Below are 9,137 nucleotides of genomic sequence, written 5' to 3'. Positions count from 1 at the left end.
AGCTCAAAATCCTGGATTTTATGCACCAAGTGACAGACCTCTGTGGAGCCTGCACACAGCTCTGCCAGGTAGGTATAGCCCTTACTCCTTCCCATGCCTTAAATCCCACTGAAAACCATGAAATAATCTCTTTGTCTTATCTTTTAAATGCTAGCAACAGTGAAGTAAATTGGCTGTATTGGTCTATTACCCACTTACCGCTGCTGAGAAATACGTGTCTGAACAGCTGTCAAGGCAAAGCTGTGTGAATCATTAGAACGGCTTCTCAGCTCGCCACTGGTAAGTTTGAAGATAGCAACTAAAAAATATATGTTCATGCCGTCTCCCATTAGCTCTCATCAAGCTTGTGGGCCATTTAGGCAGCTTAACACAAGATTGATCTTGCTGTTCAGCAGCACAGCACGAGGCACAGGCAGAAGCTGCCTTTCCCTCCAGCTACAGAGGGAATCGAACAGCATAGCCTTGCCGCATGCTCCAAATTTGACGGATATATGGTTGATAATTATTGGCCTGGAGAGGGGATTATAGCTCAAAGTTTACCTGTGAGTCACACCCTTGTGTGGTTGCACTCATACATACCTGTACCTGTGCACACACATGTGCTGCAGGAAGAATAAGAATGAGACGGCCCTTTGGGAGAAGATGCTCTGCAGCTCTCTGCTACTCCTGGGCCTCGACTTTATTTATTTAACCCTAATCCTCGGGGTATCTACAAAATACAACTGTTGCCTCCATAAGCTGTGTTTCAGTCCCAGACAGGAATAACAGTGCTTTTACAGTCTGCCTTTTACTAAATTGTCTAATCATTCTGAACAAGCAAAATTCTGCCTGCTTTTTAAAATAAGGTCTGGATTTTTTATTGAAGAGATAGTAGTATAAAAATTGAAAATGTATTGCCATTGTAAAAAGAAGAAATTCCAGTTTACATGAATTAAGTAGTGATGGCTTGCATGCAGTGTACATACTGTTACACGAAGATTTTTGTGATATCAGGTCATAATTTGTATTTCCTCTGTATCTATATTGTAATCCTAGGCAGATGTCCAGCTTTGCTTAGAAATTACCTTGCATTTCTATTAAAATACTATTTTCTGTATGTTTTAAAGATTACCTTAGTGTTAGTCTGGCATCAACTCTCTGCCTTTTTTTGGATGCAATAAATTTGACTCACTTTTAAGCTCAAGGATGACTATCTTTCACTAAAAAGTGTTATTTGGCATAGGCATTAGTCTATACTTGACAGAATTTGAAAAAACACCACAGCTGGAGTAGTAATGATGGCTTTAAGAAATTATATAATCCCTTTTTATTACATGTATTTAATGGGCTTATATAGAACAGTACAAATGCCAAAGTATTTATGTAGGGGATGGCAACAACACTGGAACAATGGAGCAGATGTCACTGAGAGAAACCTTCCTTCATCTGCAAGCACTCAGGGAAAAGGGGTCTCCAAGAAGGGATGAGGTGCAAGCCAAAGTACTGGGGCTGAGGGGAAGAACAGTAGCAAAATGTTTCAGGTGGAAGATTCACAAACAAAGTAAGGTCTGTAATTAATGTACTATTCACTTTTTCCATGGTCTGTCTTCCAATGTTGTTCGATACACTGGCATGTGTCCATACAATTTATGCATCATTAAAGGCAATAGGAAACAATAAAAGCTGGGAGTGGCTGGCAGCATCCTTGAGACCTGATGGATGAAAAGCAGCTTTCCTAGGATAGGAGGCTTTCCAATATGCAGGTCAATTTAATAATATGCATCAACTTTTAATAAAGGTCCCATCCACACGTCTGGAAAGCATCTCATTTTTTCAGGACATTTTAAAATTCAGTCTTTATCTGTAACAAAAAGGTCATTTTTCTGAGCTATTACCATGTGGTCAGCCAGTCCTCTCCTCCATCTGGTTGCATTTTGAAGTCTTAGATACAATCCTAACAAGGAGGAGAGAAATGGTCTGCCTTCAGCAGAAAAGATACCACAGCTCCCCTGCAGCTGAACAGCCTGTCTAGGAGCAGACGGTGAGGATAAAACTCAGTGTTCTTCCCTCAGGCTCTTTTCCAAGCAGTTTACCCTCAATGTCATGTGGAGCAGCATCAATGATGCAGAGACACCGGTATTGATCCAGACTGGAATAACCTCCTCAGCCAAGAGTTTGTATGTAGGTTAGGTGCTACCACAGGGCTCATCCTTTCGGCATGTGCCTCCCTGCAGCTTGTCTGCCTCCATCCTCAGCTTTGGATGTGGGAAGCAAAGGCCAGTCGGACGTTTCGGAGATGCACTGGGAAGGACAGAGTGGGTTTGTGACAATGCAGGCATCTCTACTGGCATGGCTTCCAGTGAGGAACACTCAGCTGGGCTAATGCTTATGGCTGTGGCCTAGCTCCTGGCTTGCTCACAGGCTCCTTGTTAGGAGGAGATCCCTTTGCCAGAATGTAGTGAATTTCCTCAGGAACAAGGTAATTTCTCTGTACTCTATCAGGAGATAAAGTACATGTTTCTGAAAGCATAAAGGTTTTTTTGCAGGGCTCGCTTTGTGCCTCCTACTCTCCAGTCAGCAAGGCTGGAGGCAGAGCCACCAGCTACAGAGGAAAGCCTGCTCTGCTATCTCCCCGTGGTCCAGTGAGCACAGAGTGGGGAGGAGTGTCTCACAGGACACTTACTTCTCCTGCAAGTCAAAAGTGAAGCCATAGCTTCTCCTGAACTGTAGCTGGGTCAATGCCAGAAGCCAGGCAAACAAAGGAACCTCCTAGCTGGAGCCGAGGATACCAAGACCTGCAGGGGGACACCCCAACACTGGGATATGCAGAGCAGCAGCTAGAAGAGACAAATTTTCTCCTTAACTTCTCACTTCTCCCTCAGGCTTAACGCTAAGCAAAGAAGATGATCACTGATATATAGTGGCAGGAGCCTTTAGGAATCCAGGGCTTTTTACTCAATCTTTGTGCTGAAGTGCTCAGCCTTACACTGCAAAGACAAACAGCAACAAGATTGCTCTCAGCAACCCAGACAAGAACATTTTAGTGCATAATTATGGATGAGATGCAAAAGGACGAAAAAGAGGGAAAACAGCTGTTCGCATAGAGTTTATTGCCATTAACTTAAGAGGCCCATTAAATGCCAGAAAAAGCTATTTATCCTTCTGTTTGAGGCAATTATCCTGCTGCAAATCCCTGTGCTAATTCGTCCTGTGATTATTCCTGGAGTGCTGACACTGTGCAGATACACTCACCACACAGAAAAAAAGGTGCCCACCCAGGATTACAGAAGGATTTTCAGAAGCAGGGTAGCCAGTGCTTCTCAGGGTCTTTACCACTGTAGAGAAGTGGGTTGTTTCTTGGAGTCTTTCCCTGGAGTTCAGCTGCCTCTTGTCCTCTATTTCAAAAATACCCATCGAGTTTTTTTTATTGGAAGCACACATTAAAGTGGGATTACTCTTCTTGTAGTCACAGCAACATGGGATGTGAGAAGCCCAAATCCAGTTCTTCAAATGCTCAAATGAGACCAGCTGTCCCACCAACCAAGAAATCATTTGACTCACCAGGCTGCAAGGTCTGTGCAGAGGAGAGGCTTCATCTCCTTGAAGCCCAACCATGTTCTTGTTTGGCAAGGAAGAAAGCAAGTGTGAACAAGGGGAGCATCCCTCCTCCCATCTCCTCTGGCCTGCTCAGGCCTTTCCACAAGAGATTGGTGGTGAAGCATCTCTTGATCATACTGGGAACTCTTGGAAAGTGAAGGTGGGGGGCGGTACTGACCGTACCAGGAACTCTGCTGCCTTATCAAGGTGGGAGATGACAGCGGGAATAATCAGTCACCCCTGACAGCCTTGGAATGTTCCTTATCTGAAAAGTAGCTCAAGTGGAACAGTACCATCCTCACTGGAATTTCATAAATTCCAGTAATAACCCAGATTGCAGCCAGGATGAAAATGTATCAATGGCTAAAGCCAACCATCTCACAGCCCTAAAAACACTGGTCCTAAGACAGACCCTTTGAGCTCTTCTGGACTGCAGCGGGCTGCATCCGTATTCCCCTCTGTGTGGGATGCCTCTCAGAGTGCCCAAACTCTCAAGTTTGTGAAATTCAAAGTGTCACCTGGCAACAGAACCTGGATTGACATCCCACTACTTGAGGCTCAATACCCCATCACACCCCGTTAAAGAAATGCCAAAAAGGCATTAGATATGAGTGTTTCACTGATTCTCAAGGGAAATGTTTTAGTACATATACCTTTGTACTTATACATGACATATCTGTGCCTCTGTGTGTATTACCTTTGTACATTTGCATACATGTATCTGGGGGTGTGTATTGACTCAGACACCCTATAGGCAAATATAGTATGCATGTTATTATCTTGAATCCTTAACTGCTATTACTGTTTGCAGTTGATCCTTGGTTAATCTAACCTTTAAGTGCTTCTAGATCCTTTAGACATAAACAATTGACCATGTGTGAGTCTAAGATCGGATCTAGCCATGTGTGGGCATCTCTCCGAGAAGCAGTCCAACAAGCAAGGGAGTTCACTCTGAATCTCATGACCTGCCAGAGAGTCTCCTTTAACCTTTGTTTCCTTACCCCTTTTTACATCCCTGGCCTCCATATAAATCACTCTAAATTGATTCTAATTTGTTATCCTTTATATGTATTATTCATGCAGTATTAGACTAACCCTTGCCATGAAGCTTTGCCTGACTTTTGCATTTGTATTAAAGTTTGTTTTCACTAATATATTTGATGGTGATCCTTTAGGCAGCCTGAATCATTAATTTGTGTGACAGAGAAGCTCCCTCCACAGCTCTACTGTGTTCCCTGAGGGAAGGGTTGTTTTTCAGAACCTTGTTTTAGCCAAAATGCTGACTGAAGGCTCATACACAGGTGTTTCTGGAACACTGACAGCTGGCTCAGTTGCTTAATTGTCCAATGACACAGAAAATAAACAAACCTCCCCTCCTCTGTTTGGCTCACAAATTGAAGGAGAGGCTAATGTCAGGCTTAGATATCTGCTGGTTGACAGGGACTTTGGAGAAACTGAATCAAAAAGTGGGAGATGTGACAACGGTGGGAGCACAGCACATGGTACATGCCTCTTACTGTGTGAGAAATATTTTTGCCTTATGGTAGGTAGTGGACATTAACAGGAGCAGAGGAAAGTGATGTGGGGCAGCGCGCCCCTAGTGCTGGCTGCTGTCAGTGGTATAAGACAGTCTCAAAGGATGAAAGCAAAACACAGGAAAATATTCCCTTGAAACTACTTTTACTTTTGGAAATAACATTTGTATGAAGTTGTTCACTTTCAGAAAAGTTTCTTTCTTCCTTCTTTTCCCACCAGCACCTCCATTTCTCAGTAAGCCTGGGTTTTGACTCATGTCTGCTTCTCCTTCTCCAAAATATGTAATTTTTACTTCTTCATTGAGAAAAATAGACATGAAGGGGAAATTCCTAGAAAGAAACCAGTCCATTTCAGATCTTGAAGCAACAGTAATTTCTAATACCTGAGCACCCAGAAAGGTGTCTGGGCTCACCAGGATCCTGGTCAGGAGCCAGTGGACACAGGGACCAGGGTGCAGCCCCATAGGGACTGTCCCACAGGGTGTCCAACCCAGGCATAACTTGAGGGGCTGGGGGACCCCAAGAACCCACAACACGAGAAACTGAGGACACTTGGCTATCCAAGTCAATGGTTTCCTCTCCAGCCTTTTGGTGGGGGAAAAGTCTGGGACACGCTGCTATAGCAGCAGCTTTACCTATTATTATTATTATTATTATTATTATTATTATTATTATTATTATTATTACTACTACTACTACTATTGTTGTTTTGTTTTTTCTTTGGGTTTTTGTTAACAACCACTTCTGGTATGCTGCATTTTATTGTACTTCTTCTAAGTGTTCTCCATAAATCCATAAAGGATCCACGATCCTTTCTCAAAGCTCTATTGAAGTACCCAAATCCCTCAAGCCCTGTAGGTATGTAGGAGCCCGACAGGCGCCCAGATTTCCACTGAATTAAGCATCACTCCATTTGCTCTTTGAGATGGTTTCAGCAACTGCTTGATCCAATATCTCCCTCTGGTGGAAACTAGGGAATAGAGCAGGATAGACTAGAGCAGCGGACAATGAAACAATAGTCACTTGATTGCTGTGAAAACAATAAAAATCTCGGTCCATGTTATCTCTAATTGCTACATTTATGCCTAATGAATCTGCAGTTTATCTCAAATAATCCTTGACTGGAAGAGAATGGTAATGAATGGTGAATGCCAATTTTCCTGTATTTTCCAGAAATTTGTTTTAAACAGAAGCAAAAGCCTATATCAAGAAATATTACTTTATGGCATTGTTTCTGTGAGGAAAATCAACAAAATTCTCTGTTGCAGAAATCTATTATTTGTGCTCAAGCTCTAAAACCCATCACACATCCCATCTGCTCTCTGGAATCGCAAGGATTGATAAAAATGTCTCAAAATATAATCGTTCTCTTTCTATACCACAATTACACCTTTGAAGTTCCATGTGAATGTGACAGATTGGTTGCCATCTGCCAGGGGTGCCTCTTCAATGTAGATCAGAAAGAGTGGATAAGAAGGAAATACTCAAGCACAGTTTGGATAACTTATGTCCAGACATGTATGGGCTTAAGCAACAGCACAGGGATAAAATGCTTTGCCCAGGTGACAGCTAAGTCTTTCTTTCAGGACAAGGACCTTTCATCAGCACGAGGAGGTCAGGGAGGTTTAATGAACCTTCCACTGTTAATCCTCTCCCATGTGTGAGTGTTCCTCTGACAGTTGTTCTGTGATTCCAGATGAAATCTACAGAGCTGATGTGGCAGCACAGACAGATTTAAGATCAAAACAGAGTTTTGAAAATTCCTCAGCTGCTCAACTCAGCTTCAGCTGGAGCTGGAGAGGCAACAGAGGCCACAGCTTTGCTTCAGCTCCTGACAGGAGTCTTGGGTGAGGAGCAGAAACTCAGGGATGGCTGATGAGATATTGCCAGAGACCGACACCTGGGGCTGGGTAGCTGAAGCAAGCCAGGACTCATCTCAACAAACTTCAACTGCCTGAAAGCAGTCAGTGTCAGTGAGCTGGCCTGAAGGCACTGAAATAGTGTGACTCCCCTTTGTAGGCAGGGGTACCGTTGGCACAGGGCAGCATCACTGTGTATCTAGGATATATTTTAGATTATTTAAATTTTCCATGCCTAGGGAAGCAAAACAGAAGATGTTCAGTTATTCCAAACTATTAGGGCATATTCTTAGCAAATTGAAAGCTTTTGGAACAAAAAGATGAGGTTTCTGAATAGAATGCTCAATCTTTGTGTGGCATGACTTTAACCAGGGAGAAAACCTCTGTGAGAAGGAGTAAGATTTAAAAAAGAATTTCAAGCTAGAAACTGGGGAAGTGAGGAGGAAGAGAGGAGCAGAGAATCATGATGACATTTGTTTAAAGGTGCCATTTTGACCTCTTTATAATCACAATTCAGAAATATCAGACATATTCTAGAAGGAAGGCAATTACTGGGTCGTTGTAATAGCATGATAAAAATTACATGGGAAAGAACCAAAATAGATCCCCTCCAAATTAGGAAAAGGACACAAACTGTCAAATTAAAAGCAGAAAAAAAAAGGAAGACTAAAAAACTATTTTGAAGAAACTTGCTACTAGACAAAAAGCCTCCTCTATCCTAGCAGGAGCAGGGAGCCTGCTGGAGGGTTCTGCAGCTGACCAGGATGTGCAGTCAGCAGATGAACAAGGTGGCAAAGGAGTTTGAGAGGAAACATGTCCTAACACAACAGCTAAACAGATTAATTGTGTCTGTGTTCAGTGCAGAAAAGCTTAGTGAAATTCCCATGGCAGAACCATTTGTTAAAGGGATAATGCAGGGAAGCTGCCTCAGATTGCAGGGTCTTTAGATGAGGCTTTAGAACAAATAAATGCAAAGGATAGTAACAAATTCATGAAAAGCAGATGTTACTTGCTTGTGGGTTTTTAAGGAATGCTAATGGAAATTACTGAACTATAAGAGCCAGTGTATAAGCTTTTACTTAAAACAGCTGAAGAAAAAGGATGGCAATGATACTATTTTCTTTTAAGTGCTGTAAGTGATCTAGAGAAATGCAAGCCATTAAATCTGACACCTGTGGCAGGCAAACAGCAAAAGCCGTAGTAACAGAACAGTTGCAAGGAGACACACAGACTAAGAGGGGAGAACTGGCAGAGCTTTGCAGTGAGAGCCTATGAAGCTGTGCTCCACCACCCTCTGACAGCTTCAGAGGAAACTGTGAAGCTGCAGATGAGAGGAATCCGCTCGCTATGATCTGCTCAGCTTCTGGAAAGCCTTTAACAACATCTGTCACCAAGGACCCATTAAGAAGCTAATCTGGCATGGGGTAAGAGGGAAGATCTTCTCATGAGTCAGAAACTGCATACGGGATAGAGACAACATAAGGATAATTCATCCATTCTTCACAGTGGAGAGAAGCTACCAATTGCATCTTAGAGGGATCATGGTAGGGCCAGTGTTCATCCACAGACCCATCAATCAGGCAAATGACTGATTTTGTGGTACAAGTTTGTTCAAGGCAGTAAAATGCAAACAAAAAATGCCTAAAGGAATTGCAAAAGCCATCTAATGAGTTTGCACAAAGTAACGGCAGGTGAAAATTAGTATAGCTAACAGCAGAGAAAAACACCTGGCTGAGCTGGGAGGAAGACTGCCTCACTTCCCAGCCACAGCCATGGCCTCTGAAACAGCTAGTCCTACTCAGGACAGGTCTCTGGTTGCCACTTAAATGCTTATCAATGACTATAAAGCATTTTAATATATTATGAAGGGAAGAGGGATCATAGAGTTATGGAATGGTTTGGGTTGGAAGGTTTGGGTTGGAAAGATCATCTAGTTCCAACCCCTAGCATGGGCAGGCATATGCCCAGGTTAGACCACGTTGTTTAAAGCCCCATTTAAATTGGCCTTGGATGCTTCCAGGTAAAAGGCACCCCCATCTCTAGACAACATGTGCCAGGGATGCACCACCCTCACAGTGAAGAATTTTTTTCTAATCTAAATCCACCCTCTTTCATTATAAAGACATTTCTTGTCCTCTTACTACATGCCCTTGCAAAAAGTCTCTCC

The sequence above is a fragment of the Vidua chalybeata genome, chromosome 3, assembly GCF_026979565.1.
Source record: "Vidua chalybeata isolate OUT-0048 chromosome 3, bVidCha1 merged haplotype, whole genome shotgun sequence".
Taxonomy (NCBI): Eukaryota; Metazoa; Chordata; class Aves; order Passeriformes; family Viduidae; genus Vidua; species Vidua chalybeata.
The sequence above is the reverse complement of the archived record's forward strand: the minus strand, read 5'-3'. Positions refer to the sequence as shown.